The sequence below is a fragment of the Myxocyprinus asiaticus genome, chromosome 41, assembly GCF_019703515.2.
Source record: "Myxocyprinus asiaticus isolate MX2 ecotype Aquarium Trade chromosome 41, UBuf_Myxa_2, whole genome shotgun sequence".
NCBI classification, from domain to species: Eukaryota; Metazoa; Chordata; class Actinopteri; order Cypriniformes; family Catostomidae; genus Myxocyprinus; species Myxocyprinus asiaticus.
Window position 1 is genome coordinate 935200 of NC_059384.1, and position 16472 is coordinate 951671.

The following is a 16472-nucleotide window of genomic DNA, read 5'->3' on the forward strand; positions in this document are numbered from 1 at the left end:
GTTCAAGGAACATCATCAGTCTAATTAAGGAACAAAAAAAATTTTCGGCAAAAGGTTGTTCGTGGTTTTGATAGCATTAGATTACAAACACTTTCCCACACACCTTTTAAGAAGTTAATTTCCGTGATTTTTGAGAATCACTTTAAAAAGTTTGCACTCACAAAGAGCAATTTTTAGGCAATTAGATATTTTAATAGAAAAATGTCTTTTCTATGTAGAAACAGGGCCGGAGTGGCAATCGGGAAGATCAGGAGAATTCCCGCTGGGACGGTCAAAAATTGGTCCGGTTATGTCCGCATGTTGATTGACAAACTTTCATCATATGTCGCATAACAATTGCCAACAGTCTGTAACATCCGGTATTTAAAGGATCAGAATTGCGTTCCGTATTATAGCGGACGCAGTCTGTATTTTATCATCTCACACCCAAACAAATGAGAGAATAGCCTGTGAGAGACGAAACTAATATTGCGCCGATTCACTTGACAGCACGGGAAGGATCACGGAAGATCCATCGAGAACAGATAGGCTACTAATAGCTGAATGGATGAACATGCTTCAGGTACAAGATCATCACATGTTTAATACTGACTGCAGTCTCACAATCTCAATCAATTAATCTCTGAAATCCTCTTCCCTAGCAGTGCAGAATGATAATAGCAAAATTATTTTTTGTCACAAAATAACAGAATACTTAAAGTAAATGAATACAGATGCAACAGCACGACATGGTACGAAAATAATGGGACTTTACAGCTCTCAAAAGATTAAACTCAACAAAACAAACTGCACAAAGTGCCTTCAGTGTTGTATCATGCAATAAAACCCTCTTAAAGAGACAGTAACCTTTTTACCTTTGTCCTGAACGTTTACATTCCAAGTAAAAGAAAAGTACAAATGTGTTATTTTTAGTCTTTTATTTCACTCTGATCATTGTAAAATGGCACGTTTTTGAATGGCATGTAAAAATGTAAAAACAATCACTCAACCTTCATTGTTTCACTGGATCTGTTGCTATTTTAATTATCTAAAATACAAAGCACTGACCATTTATAGTGTGAGCCTGTACATCTTGAAAGAGTTATAAACATTTACAGTTCTAAAGTGTTATTATGTGCCTAGATAGTCTTTAAAATAAACTTAGTTCACCCAAAAATTTAATTTCTCTCATTATTTACTCACCCTCATGCCATCCCAGATGTGTGTGACTTTCTGTCTTCTGCTGAACACAAATTAAGCTTTTTAGAAGAATTTCTCAGCTCTGTTGGTCCTTTCAATGCAAGTGAATGGTGATCAGAACTCAGAAGGTACAGAAATCACATAAATGCAGCATAAAAGTAATCCATACAACTCCAGTGGTTTAATCCATGTCTTCAGAAGTGATATGATAGGTGTGGGTGAGAAACAGATCAATATTTAAGTTTTTTATTTTTTTTACTATAAATTCTCCTCCCTGCCCAGTAGGGGGCAGTATGCATATGTAAATCACCAAAAACAGAAGAAGAACTCTTATGAGAGAACAGTGCTTATGAAAGTGAAAGTGGAGATTTATAGTAAAAAATGACTTAATTATTGATCTGTTTCTCACCACTTCTCATTTACTTGCATTGAATGGACCAAAAGTTCTTCTAAACATCTTCATTCATGTTCTGCTAAAGAAAGTCATACACATCTGGGATGGCATGAGGGTGAGGAAATGGTCAAATATCCCTTTAACATTCACTTATTTTTACAACACATACAATGATGTCTTATGACAAAGTGAAAATCTTAGTGAATGCCGTATGTGGTATAGTGACATGGAGAGCTTAAATAATTTAAGTAATTACATATATTGCATATTTTTGCTGTGATCTTGTTTTATTGTTATCATCTTCACCTCCAACCCCCCTTTTGGGTGTGGGCTGACTTGGACATGACATCCCGGGCTGAATATGAATCCCACTCCGGCCCTGTGTAGAAATGTCCACAATATGGACACATGTTCCTGTCTATTCCTTTAGCTCAACTGGTAGAGCATGATGCTAGCAACGCAAAGATCATAGGTTCGACTCCCAGATAAAATGTGTACATTGAATGCACCGTAAGTCACTTTGGATAAAAGCGTCTGCCAAATGCATAAATGTAAGTGTGTGTGTGTGTATATATATATATATATATATATATTAAAAGATTGTGTTCATTAATTTTTTAAGATTGTAATAATTTTTATGAATTTTTAGGTAATATTTAATTCAGTTACTTTTTAAAAATGAATTAATTTAAAAGACTTTAATTTTTTTTATTCATTTCAATGACATTAAGATTAAAATTGTAATAATTGTTTTTTAGATTGTATTAATTTCAATAACTAAGATTTTATTAATTCCAGTGATGTTTTATTTTATTTAATAATTGTAAAGATGTTTTAAGATTTAATTAATATCAATTACTTTTAAGATTTTAAGATTTTTTTATTGATTTTCTTTAGATTATATTAAATTCAATTATTTTTTAAGAAAGTATTACTTTTTAAGACTTTTAAAGACTTTATTAATTTCAATGACATTTTAAGGTTATAATTTTAATTATTTTTTGGGTTGTTTTTATATCAATAACTAATCTTATTAATTTCAAAGACTTTTTTAGATTTTATGAAATTGTAATTTTAATTACTTGTAAAGATTTTATTACTTTCAATTACTATAAGATTTTAATAATTTCATTGACTTTTTAAGATTTTATGAATTATAATGAATGTTTTTAGATTTTAATAATTTCAATTATTTTTTAAAGATTTTTTAAGATTTTTCCTGGCCTGGAAATGACATTTTTAATTTCCCGATGTTTCCAGGTTTTCTGTGGGAACCCTGAATATAAAATCGGAATAATAAAAATTTTGGAAACACCCTCAATTCCTGATCTTATTTGCATACTGAAGGTCCTTTAGCGGTCTTTAAAACCAGTACCAAACTTTAAAAGTTTCCAAACTAGGCTTTTCCAAGTAGTTCCCAAGTTTGCTCCAGTGTTTTATTTACCTTGTAAATTAAAATGAACATTTACTCTATTAGCAGGTGTCTCCCTCAGGCTGAACACACCTGAGACGCCCCATGGCATGCATACAATTTATCATCCACCACCCCAAATCCCATTTCCAATGAGTCCACCTTCAATTTACACAGTGCTTTACATTTGAAGGTTAATCAATAAACACGCCCGACCATGTCCAGTTACAGAACTGCCGGGACCCCTCGGCCCACGCTAATCCCAACACAGGGAAATTGGAAACGAAGTGGCATCTAATTTCAAACAAATGCTCATCAGCAGCTCGCCTGGGGAACTCAGCCAAATTGGTTGTGTGAGTGTGTACGTGCTGTACGTCTGCATGTGTTAATGATAATACAAGGTTATAACAGCACGATGTTGCATTTATCGTCACAGATGCCAGATTGATAAGTGAAAGGCAATTGATTGTGTACTTCTACAAGAGCTTGTTTAAGTGATATACTCAATGAGTCCTGTGAGACACAAGCATTATGGATTGAACTGGCTGTATACACACTGAAATGATTTCTGCACTGTCTGCTAATGAAGAAAGAGCTCACCTGGTGATCAGTGAATGAAATAAAACATTGAATTCTCATGAATGGAGTTAAATTAGATCTCAGTGCTGCTCAATGCCTGTGATGCTTTATGAACTGAAGTTAGTCTGTGTCCTTTGCTGTTTCTTAACCGTGTGTGGACTCCAAGCTTCGTCACCTTTGAAAAGGCACTAATAAGTGACTAATCAGTTGTATTTTTATGTAAATACATTGGCAAAAAAATTAACTTAAATACATGTAACAATACAGTAAAATACAGTTACTGTAAGCAAAATGTTAGTTTTTAAGTTTTGCTACAATTTATTGGCAATTAATTGATAGTCTATATATTCCATTATAAGAGTGTAGTCCATCAATAGACCGAGGTGATGCAGGCAGAGATCAGTGAGGTGCATCGCAGTTCATCCGGCGGGTCATTTCGGTGAGGTTCGGTGAGGTCTATCTTAAGTTCAAGGTTCAGGCAGTGGCATATGAAGTATCCCATGTCTTACAGTTGGAGTTGGCATCAGTTCATCCTCTGAAGTCCATCGTAATAGACTGAAGTGATGTTTGGCTGGCACCAGCTGCTATTAGTCATCATCACACAGAGACAAATAACAGTGGAGTCCGACACCAAGCAGGAACGGAGCTGGATATGAATCCCGAGATTGAGACATGGAAACAGAATAACATTAGCGTAGATGCCATTCAATTTTATGCAGAGTTATAGATCATAATAGATGTTTCTGGTTTCTGGTTTCTGGTTCCGGCAGTCCTAACTAAAGCAGCCTAATTGTGAGTTGATGGATAAATTAGGTGTATGCCTGGCTAAATAGATGAGTCTTTAGTCTAGACTTAAACTGAGTGAGTGTGTCTGCATCCCGAACAGTGTTAGGGAGACTATTCCATAGTTTAGGAGCCAAATAGGAAAATGATCTGCCTCCTTTTGTGGATTTTGATATTCTTGGAATTAAGAATTTTGTGACTGTAATGAACGTGATGGAATATAGCATGACAGAAGGTCACTTAAGTACTGTGGAGCAGTTTTACCTAGTGTCTGTCTGTCTGTCTGTCTGTCTGTCCTTCATTTTATCTGTCTGTCTGTTTGTCTGTCCATCCGTCCGTCAAGAGTGTTAGACAGAGGGGCCTGGGTAGCTCAGTGGTAAAATACGCTGGCTACCACCCCTGGAGTTTGCTAGTTCGCTAGTTCGAATCCCAGGGCATGCTGAGTGACTCCAGCCAGGTCTCGTAAGCAACCAAATTGGCCCGGTTGCTAGGGAGGGTAGAGTCACATGGGGTAACCTCCTCATGGTCGCTATAATGTGGTTCGTTCTCGGTGGGGTGTGTGGTGAATTGAGCGTGGTTGCCGTGGTGGATGGCGTGAAGCCTCCACACGCGCTATGTCTCCGTGGCAACGCGCTCAACAAGTCACGTGATAAGATGCGCGGGTTGACTGTCTCAGACGCGGAGGCAACTGGGATTCGTCCTCCGCCACCCGGACTGAGGCGAATCACTATGTGACCACGAGGACTTAGAGCACATTGGGAATTGGGCATTCCAAATTGGGAGAAAAAGGGGAACAATCCCCCCCCCCCCCCAAAAAAAGAGTGTTAGACTGACAGACAGACAGACAGATTTCACAAAATATTAGCTTTTGATTTTTCTGGTCTCTGGCCTTCCAATTTAAACCATCTTTTGTTTCCTTTTCTTTTCTTTTTGGATTTTCTCCCCTTTTCTCCCCAATGTGGAACGCCCAATTCCCAATGCGCTCTAAGGCGTAGTGACTCGCCTCAATCCGGGTGGCGGAGGACGAATCTCAGTTGCCTCCGCGCCTGAGACCATCAATCCGCACATCTTACCACGTGGCTTGTTGAGCGCGTTACCACAGAGATGTAGCGCGTGTGGAGGCTTCATGCTATTCTCCGCGGCATACACGCGCCACTCACCACGCGCCCCACCGAGAGCGAGAACCACATTATAGCGACCACGAAGAGGTTACCCCAACGTGACTCTACCCACCCTAGCAACTGGGCCAGTTGGTTGCTTAGGAAGCCTGACTGGATCATCTTTTGTTTCTAACCACACATATAGATAGTTTTAGAAACAGTGTTAGTAGCTCTTCTTACGTTTCTGTGCTCTCGTTCTGCATCTCATCTGTAGATTATTCTCTCAGTGGAGTCTGACAAACCTGCTCTGATTAATCACTCGCTCTTCTGTTAGAGATTCATTGATCCATGTGTTTAGTGAAAGCTGCTGTCTCCTCCCAACAGATCTGAAATCTCATTAGCGATTACACCGGCTCACAGGATGCCATTTACACACAATAACAACTCCAGTGAAACGAGACCAACGACACAATCATGAAACACAGCTGATGTTTTCACCTCAACACCTTGTTCTTTACTGCACAATCAGCTTGCTGCATGCTAAACCTTTCAAATCATTTATCTCGTTTAAGTATTTAAGTGTGCTGGTGAACGAGGCCTGGTGACATTTTCATTTTTGCATAATACTGTTTTAAACATGCCGTGGTACAGCTTCTTCCATTAACCTCATATTAAGCATGTTATAGGGAGTCATAAAACAAGAAACTTTTATTTGTCAAGAAAGTCAAAACAAAACACTTTTTTTGTATGATCATTCAGGAATAACATTGATATTGGAGACTTTGCCATGTACAACCCGTGTTTGATCACTTTTAAAGTCCTAATGCACCTCTAAGTCCTTACAGACACTATAATAACCTGAAGAGATAGAATTGCTCGCTCTTTCTGTGCTTTTATTTATTTATTTTTCTCACACTGAACAGTAAAAACCATTTAGTATGTGTTTTATGCAGTTTCAAAGCGCTGCCCTTTATGGAAATGCACCAGTCACATTTACATAAAAGCCTTTTCCCCTTAATTGCCCCTGAACGGCACATTGTTGAAGAGAAAAAATTTATTTTCCTGCCGAGTGAATTATAGATGGCACTAAAACAATCCCATTATAATATGCTTTCAAAATTGTTTGTAAATTACGGATGCATTTTGTGGTTGCGTTAACCATCAGGGGACGAGAAAGTGAACACGGGGAATCGCAGTGATACTCGAGCAGATTGGAGAGAGAGAGTCTTACCTAATGATGTTTCCTCTTTAACGATGCCAGCGGGGGCAAAGGTCACTGAGCTCATGGCTGAGGCACTCTTTGTTGATCTGTGATGTAAACCACAGATTGAGCCTCTTTAAATGGTTTCTCGTGCAGTGAGGTCCCGCCGGGCGTCTGATAAGAATCAGCCACAGGAAATGATCAGAAGCTACAGGAAACAGACCGCGAGATCTTTGATTTCAGGTGCAAATCAATTGCACAAACGAGCTAATCCACTTCAGAAGGGACATCTGGGAGACTTCGGTGGACTCAATGAAGTAACCCTTTCGACCCTTTCCAAAAGTGCTGTGGTGGTACCATAGTACAGTGATGGTACCAGATGGTAATACCACGGTATTTTTATACTGTATATACCATAACTGAAACAACTTATAAATATGGAATAACTTCCATATTTATTTACCATGGTATTCACATAGTACTGCAAGGTACTTCAAAGAGTATCATGAGATTTTTATGGTACCATGTCAAAAAATAAACAAACAAACAAACAATTTGACCTTTCCAAAACAACATGGTATTACCATAGTAACATGTCCAAAACATTTTTATTACTATAGCACATGAAAAAAAGTGGTATTACTTTGGTAATTGTAAAAAAATAAAAACAAAATAAAAACTTCAATAAATGTCTGAAATCATGGTATTCCAATGGTACATGTAAAATGTAGTATTACTATGGTATTTGACTAGTAAAATTGTATATCCATGGTACATGTCCACAAAACATGGTATTACTGTTTTACCATGAAAAAAAACAAACAAAACAAAAACTGATAAAAATATGCTATTGCCATGATACATGTAAAAAAATAAATAAAAAAAGATAAACATGGAATTACCATGGTTCATATCCACAGAAACATAGTGTTACCATGGTACCTGTACATTTATATATATTACTATGTTATTTGTCCAGTGAAATGGTATATCCATGGTATATTTCCGAAACATAGTATTACCATGGTACATGATAAAAAACATGGTATTACCATCGTCAGTGCCTAAAAAACTTGGAAATACCATGATACATGTAAAAACATGGTATTTCCTGGCACCACGTCCCAAAACAACAACAACAAGCAACAACCATGAAACATGTAAAACAAAAAAAATAAAAATAAAAATTCAGTATTACCATTGTTTGTCCAAAAACATGGTATTACTATGGTACAGTTCCAAAGGCATGGTATTACAATCGTCTGTGCCCAAAAAACATGAAATTACCATGATATGTGTGAAAACATGGTATTTCCTGGCACCATGTCCAAAAAACATATTACCATCGTATTTGTCTCAAAACATAATATTTCTATAGTATATGTCCAACAAAACATGGGATTACCATGGTAAATGTCAACAATCCATGATACAACCGTTGTCGCTCAGTTGCAGACAAACTTTGAGTTCGCGTGGTGTAAACACATTGTACCCCGCTGTGTGTGAAACAGTATCAGTGTCATCTACACAAGCAGCGGTGTGTTTGAGGAACTGACTGCAGATGCTGAATACACGTCACATGCAAATCAACAACAAACTGCTGCCGTTACTCCACAGATGAAGAGAAAGTGTTTAGTCAGTCTAATGAGTTACACACACGGCACACGACAGATGTGTCAAATGTGGACGCTGCCAAGTCCATTATACGCAATACAAGCGCAATTACCTTACAGACACGAGAGGAGCTGAGAGCTCTCAAGCACATCTGAGGAGATGCTTCCACTCAACATCACCTCATATCTGAGAACTGATATCTGCACCAGAGAGAGAGACGAGTACATTAACACAGACATTAAACCATAATGAACAAGGAAGGTGTGTTAACACGAACATATCTGCTGTTGTAATTCAATTTGACCTTGTAACCTTATACAGTAGGCCAAACATAACCATGTCTGCCTAACCATCATTCCCAAAAATCAATATACTGTAAGATCACGGATGAAAATAACACTGATGTAAGAAAATAAACTCATTAAAGTGGTCCTGAGAACTTTAGCGATAATTTTAAAAACTTCACTAAATAACTGTCAGAGTAATATTTAGTTTGCCCGGCAATGAACAAAGAGAGAGAGTGTGCATATTTATATGGATAAAAACGGTTTGTTAATTTTAACAGTAGACATTAGAAAACAAATGCTGCTGGAGTTTTTCTCATAACTAACTTGAATTTTAATGAACTCTCGCACCACAGTGACATTTTGAGCACATCTAAAATTCTGTATTGTGTTTAATGGAATTCTGTGCTGGAAATAACACTGATGGAAATGACATTTTTAACCCTTTAAGAAATAATAATCGTGAACATATTAACAACTACAGTCTAGACCAACACAAAATCGGTATCGTTTGAAAGCTTATAAGCTCTACTTTACAATGCATGTAGACATTATGACCAAAACTGAACAAGGGCTTTGAAATCTGCAGACAAATCAGAAGTGTTCTGTTATGATAATTTATATAAAAAAAATTGCACTGTACATATTATTACAATCAGTAAAAACATCAAACTGATCAAATATCCATGTGTTATATGTTGTTGGAAAGCTCTCAAATACAACCAGCCTATTTGTTTTACTCACAGATACAAATATAGAGAGTAATAGCTAAGTATATATCTTTGACAATTATGTTGGTGTTGCTTGTATGCCGTGTTTTTGCTTATAACTTCACGAAATATAAATGGAACATAACACATCACTTATCATTACTTAGAGGAGGTGATTATCTTTCAAATGAGTCCACACACAAGATAATCAGATGTATAGATCATTAGATAATCCACATGAAGCACAATGTTACATATGACCACCAGGAGATGGCGCCAAATACATGACACAGACTCAATGATGACTCAAATGACACAGAATGAAACTCATTCTGTGAAATCTCATTACTAAAATCATGTCTTCATGCTATGTAAACCTTTAGTCATTGTTGTGTTTGCATGTGTAATTAGTTCTTATGTACAATTATGATGTTTTATTTGTTTGGAGATGTTTTTGGACACTATATTTGTAATGTTATAACTTTTGATTGCTTTGTCGTATCAACACAAAATTTGTCTCAGATACAGTTGACATGATTGAGAACAAAACAAAAGCAGTTTTTCGGAGCCACCGTATTTACGCCCAGAGATATATAATGTCACATAATAATTTTTTTTATGATCATAATCTATATCATTAAAAACTTTGTTTTCTTTACAATGATACCAAACACCTGACCCTCCTTGTTTATTTTGTCGAGTTTTACGGCTTTAATTTTGGGTATGCCACTGAAACATTATATTTTCATTCATTTTGCATAATTGGCACAATTACAGCTTGATTGATTAAAAAATCTGCCTCAAGTGATATTTACCTTGATTTTCTTTATTTTCTTCATCATTTCTTTGTTTTCAACATCACTTGTTTCTTATATTGTGGTGGATATTATTCACACTGTAAACATAGAAATGGTTTATGTTTATGTCACTTTTTGTTTTAGATGGTCATAGTTTAAAAAATGTAATAATTTGTAATTTATAAAGTGTTTTCATAGTTTAATATTGAAAGTCTTGGTCTGGGACAGTCAAATCTATCCATAAAAAGACATTTTTAAAGTAAAAATGATGAACGCCTTGTACAAAGTTTCAAATCAGTTTCAATGAGACCTTCATAAGACAACAAGTTAAAATGTTGATATTTGTTATTTTTAATAAGAATCAACCAATTGGACATGAAATTGGCCGAAGTTGAAAAAAATGCCTATATATTATTTTATTCAGTTAAACAGGTTTCCATTAAGTCATGAATTACTAGGAGGCACAACCAGGAATCACTTTTCAAAATGCAATTTAGAATAATAGTAGATTTATCTGATGGTTGCTCTTCCTTTTTGTCAGTTTTCTGGGTGTGTGTTTGTACTCTCATGTGCAAGCTGAAGTTCATAGAATAACTGAATAAAACAATGTTGTAGTCATGGGAACACTGGTATTTTTGGTAAATATCTCATTGTTTTTCTTTCTGTCTGCCAGTAACACCATCTGTCTCTCTCTCTCTGTCTCTCTGTCTGTCTGTCTGTCTGTCTGTTATCCATCTTGAGTCGTTTATCTCAGAGAGACTCTGAGTTCTTGAGAAATGTCTCGCTGCACAAACCGTGGCCACATACAGTGAGCATGTCACAGATGTGATTTTGTTAAATTGTTCCTTTCCCTTGAACCCTTCCATGAGTCAGAAATGCTGTTGGGACCGTCAGTAATGAAAGAGCAAGTGCTCAAGATTGACGCCGATTACAGGGAGACAGAAGCGCCATCATCACTCACCTGTTTGTACTTTTGGAGAACTTGTTTATTTGACAGAGTCAAAGTCTTAAAGCTGAAGTATGTAATTTCTGCTTTCATGTTTCATTGGCATACCCAAAATTAAAGGCTTATAACTCAAAAAAATAAAATACAAAATAAAATAGGAGTGTTTGGTATCATTGTAAAGAAAACTTTTCAAAGTTTTTAATGATATAGATTATGATACATTCTGAATCACAAACACAAACAAAAAAGAAAAAAATCACAAACAAATTGAGCCAAAAATGTTTTCTTATTTTTCTTGTTTGACATTATATATCTCTGAGTGTAAATAAGATAGCTACAAAAAACTTTTGTTCCCAATCATGTCATCCGTATCTGAGAAAAATGTTGTGTTGATACAATAAAGCAATCAAAAGTTACAGCATTACAAAAATAATTAATCATAGTGTCCAAAAACATCTCCAAACAATTAAAACATAATAATTGTACATAAGAACTAATTACACATGCAAACACAACAATGACTAAAGGTTTGCATAGCATGCAGACATGATTTTAGTAATGAGATTTCACAGAATGAGTTTCATTCTGTGTCATTTGAGTCATCATTGAGTCTGTGTCATGTATTTGGCGCCATCTCCTGGTGGTCATATGTAACATTGTGCTTCATGTGGATTATCTAATGATCTATACATCTGATTATCTTGTGTGTGGACTCGTTTGAAAGATAATCACCTCTAAGTAATGATAAGTGATGTGTTATGTTCCATTTATATTTCGTAAAGTTATAAGCAAAAACACAGCATATAAGCAACACCAACATAATTGTCAAAGACATATACTTAGCTATTACTCACTATATTTTTGTCTGTAAGTAAAACAAATAGGCTGGTTGTATTCTACTCTTTGAGAGCTTTCCAACAACATATGACACATGGATATTTGATCAGTTTGATGTTTTTACTGATTGCAATAATATGTACAGTGTATTTTTTTTTAATCAATTATCAAAACAGAACACTTCTGATTTGTCTGCAAATTTCAAAGCACTTGTTCAGTTTTGGTCATAATGTCTTCATGCATTGGAAAGTAGAGCTTCTAATCTTTCAAATGATATTTATTTTGTGTTGGTCAAGACTGTAGTTATTAATATTTTTTTTTTACACAGAAAAAGTTACATCAGATTTAAAGAGCTGGTTTATATATAAATGAATACTGTGTCAAAATTTACTCACTTTCATGTCGTTGCAAACCAGCATGACTTTCTTCTATGGGACACAAAAGGAGATGTTATCCAGAATGTTCACATTGCTCTTTTCCAGATAAAAGCTCAGTGACCAGGGCATGTCAAACTCTGAAAATGCACAATAAAAGTATCATAAAAGTAGTCCATATGACTATTGCGCTATATTCTCCTTAAGTCAAATGATAGCTTTGCATGAGGAAAAGTCTCAAATTGAAGTTATTTGCTAAAAAAAAATAATATTGCCTTTTACCGTAGCTCTCAAATATTATTAATGTTTATTAAATTATGCTGAAGTCAGTTTCAGCTAAAGCGTTTTATATTTGGGTCTATTTCTCACACACAGCTTTTGTATAATTTCTGATGACTTGGGATTTTACAGATACATTTTATGGACTACTTTTATGATACTTTTATATTGTTTTGTCCTCATTTTTTGGAGTATGACAGCCCCTGAACATTCTGCTAAACGTCTTCCACAGAAGAGAGTAACTAATACTAGATTGAAATTACATAATAGTGAATAAATAATGGCCTAATTTAAATTTTTTGAGTGATCTAACCCTTGAAATATGACTGAAACACACAAAACAGCTTCATCTTTTGTACTTCTACAGTATAAACCCCTCCAGGCTGAGTTTTTCCAGATCCTCAAACAATAATATCAGTGTGAATAAGTGTGTAAATTATGAGGATTTTTGTCTTCAGGCTACGAGACATCAACAGTTTCAAAGCTGGCAATGGACCGTATCCATGTACGAAAGGGAATTCGACACCTCAACCTGCAATCTTGACTAGACACGCAGAAAACATGCAGGACAAGACCAAACATGATACGAGACATCAGTTGTGTTTCTCTGATAGCACAGATGGGCTCTGTTGGATGTAAAGTGCTTGTTGGAAGTGTGTTTTTCTTTATGCTATTATATATACAGCCTGAGTCCAGGCAGCTGTGGAGCAGGGATGAATCGGGAACGTCAGGCCCAGAGTTTGGAAAACACAGGATGCGTTCAGGTGGCCTCTTGCGGGTTTTATGTCCTTTTTGATTAAGTGTTTGTAGCTTCTGCAGATTTAAAAATGATGAGCATTGTTTTCTCCCCAATTTATTTTTCTTATTTAGTACTGCCCTTCAAAATCTACATAACAGGTATTTACTTAAAGTATAATATGCATATAGTAGTGTGTTGCCTTCATGAGCATCAATGAATGTTTGCACCTTGTGTAGTTGTCCCTTAATGGTACTAAGTATCAAAAGCTGGATCTCACATCACAAATAATTAAATTATATATATATATATATATATATATATATATATATATATATCACAAATAATAAAATTATATATATATATATATATATATATATATATATATATATATATCACAAATAATTAAATTATATATATATATATATATATATATATATATATATATATATATATATATATATATATATATCACAAATATATATATATATATATATATATATATATATATATATATCACAAATAATTAAATTATATATATATATATATATATATATATATATATATATATATATATATATATATATATATATCAAATAATTAAATTATATATATATATATATATATATATATATATCACAAACAATTAAATTATATATATATATATATCACAAATAATTAAATTATATATATATATATATATATCACAAATAATTAAATTATATATATATATATATATCTATATCACAAATAATAAAATTTTATATATATATATATCTATATCACAAATAATAAAATTATATATATATATATATATATATATATATATATATATATATATATATCAAATAATTAAATTATATATATATATATATATATATATATATATATATATCAACAAAAAAGTTCTTTATAATTTTATTATTTGTGATATATATATATATTATATATATATCACAAATAATTAAATTATAAAGAACCAGTTCAAAAGGAGTCATTTGTTCACGAGTCAGACATCATGGCTCGCACTGTGTTTGTTGTTGCGTGCAGCCAGCAAGCTCGTATCATCAACAGAAAGGGTGAAAAGTGGTGCAAGACACACTGGCGCTCTAACAATGTATTCAATAACACACAAGATGATATCTGATGAAACTGCATATGAAAGCACATCCCGACTGTTACCAATGGCGACTACATATTAAATTATTGTCGCGATCTTTTATTTATGGTCGCATTTGCAACCATTTTAGTCGCAGTCTGGAGACCTGTATGTGCAATTAAGTGCAATTAACTCAGCATACCATGTAATTATTTCGATTGAGAGCCCTATTTAAAACTTTATTTAACCAAGTTAGTCTAATTGAGATTTGAATCTCTTTTACAACAGTACACAAAATGTGAACCAACTAAATTGTAGTCAACATTTACAATTACAGCTTATTAATGATCAGTGCTAACTAGACTCTACAATGATTCTTTAATTGACACGCCCCCTACTCGGAAAATCAGGGCTTAAAGAAAATCTAAAGTTATTTATAATTTCTTGGAGCTAGCATCAGACTTTATTTCCGAAATTTTCAGATTGCTCATCTTGATGATTAGAGTTTTAAAAGGCACAAATGGACACAGAAGTGTGTTTTAATGGCTCTTACTGTTGAACACAGACAGAATGAAGGACTTACAGCTTTGATGTGATATCGTATTATTGATCCGTACCCTCTTCAGGGCTCTTTTCTAGTTGAACCGGTTCTGAACCACAGCACAAATGGACTGACAGCGTCTGTGTGCTGTTACTGCATCATTCATGTTACCATGGAAAGAATTCATTCTGTACCTGTCTGTGACTGTGTTTCTACCTTCTTCACAGACAGGTTATGTTCAAAATAGCATAATAATGGGATGGGTGATATACTGGTTAAATCCTTATAATGGTGTCAACTGGTAAACATTTTCGAGTATCATTTCTATAATGGTTTTGCAAGGAAAGAAAAAGCTTGCACACAGTGTCCATAGGAAAACATTTCCAGAATATGTTTTAAGAAGCCAAATAAATAAATAAATAAATACAAAAAGTGCCAAAATGCTCAGTGCAGAAACTGGAGGCACCGTTGGGATTTCTTGCAAGCCTTTTCTTTCCTTGGATTTAATTTTTTTGATCCTTTGCACCAAAGCTACATGAATAGATTAGCTTTTCAGTGTTCGGCGTGGACGTTTTTACTATTTATTTTTTTTGGCTACTATTATGGTTATACAAAATGCTGCCTCATGGTAGGTGAAGTGCATTCCAATCAAAGGGTGTGCTACAAAAAATCATCATACTATCATTGTATTTTTTTTAAATTATTAGTTATTAGTAGTTATTTTTGGGTTAAAAGGTCCCTTTTTGAGTGGAGACACATAGAGATTGTAAAAATGAAAACTGATGCACTAGTTGTATTCCATGACTCATAAAGGACTTTTTTTATTTATTTTTACTGTAAAAATGACGGACACTGCCAGATGCACTGTTTTAAATTCGGTAAATAAAAAAATAAAATACCTGGCTAAGGCAACCCCAAGATTAAATGAGGAAGATCTTGCTAATAAATACAGTATACACATAAAATATGTTTATCGTGATAATGCCAAGAATATCACACGTATACATTTTTGCTTATATCGCCCAACTTTACTAACATACTCTTACTATTTCTGCCCCAATTTGGAGTGCCCAATTCCCAATGTGCTCTAAGTCCTCGTGGTGGCGTAGTGACTCTCCTCAGTCCGGGTGGCGGAGGACGAATCTCAGTTGCCTCCACGTCTGAGACCGTCAATCTGCGCATCTTATCACGTGGCTCGTTGAGCGCGTTACCGCGGAGAATAGTGTGAAGCCTCCACACGCGCTACGTCTCCGCGGTAACGCGCTCAACGAGCCACGTGATAAGATGCGCAGATTGACGGTCTCGGACGTGGAGGCAACTGAGATTTGTCCTCCACCACCCGGACTGAGGCGAGTCACCATGCACAACTCACCACGTGCCCCACCAAGTGCGAGAACCACATTATAGCGACCACGAGGAGGTTACCCCATGTGACTCTACCCTCCCTAGCAACCGGGCCAATTTGGTTGCTTAGGAGACCTGGCTGGAGTCACTCAGCACACCCTGGATTCGAACTAGCGACTCCAGGGGTGGTAGAAATCGTCAGTACTCGCTGAGCTACCCAGGCTCCCCTTTTTGGCTCATTATTAAGTAATTTTCACTCAAAAG

General features: G+C 35.1%; 1 protein-coding gene across 10 annotated transcripts in view; it reads left to right on the forward strand.

Annotated features, from left to right (window-relative positions):
* LOC127431906 (receptor-type tyrosine-protein phosphatase mu-like) overlaps nucleotides 1-16472 on the forward strand; it is a 359297-nt gene that overhangs the window by 113035 nt on the left and 229790 nt on the right. The gene's annotated exons all lie outside the window — the stretch shown is intronic.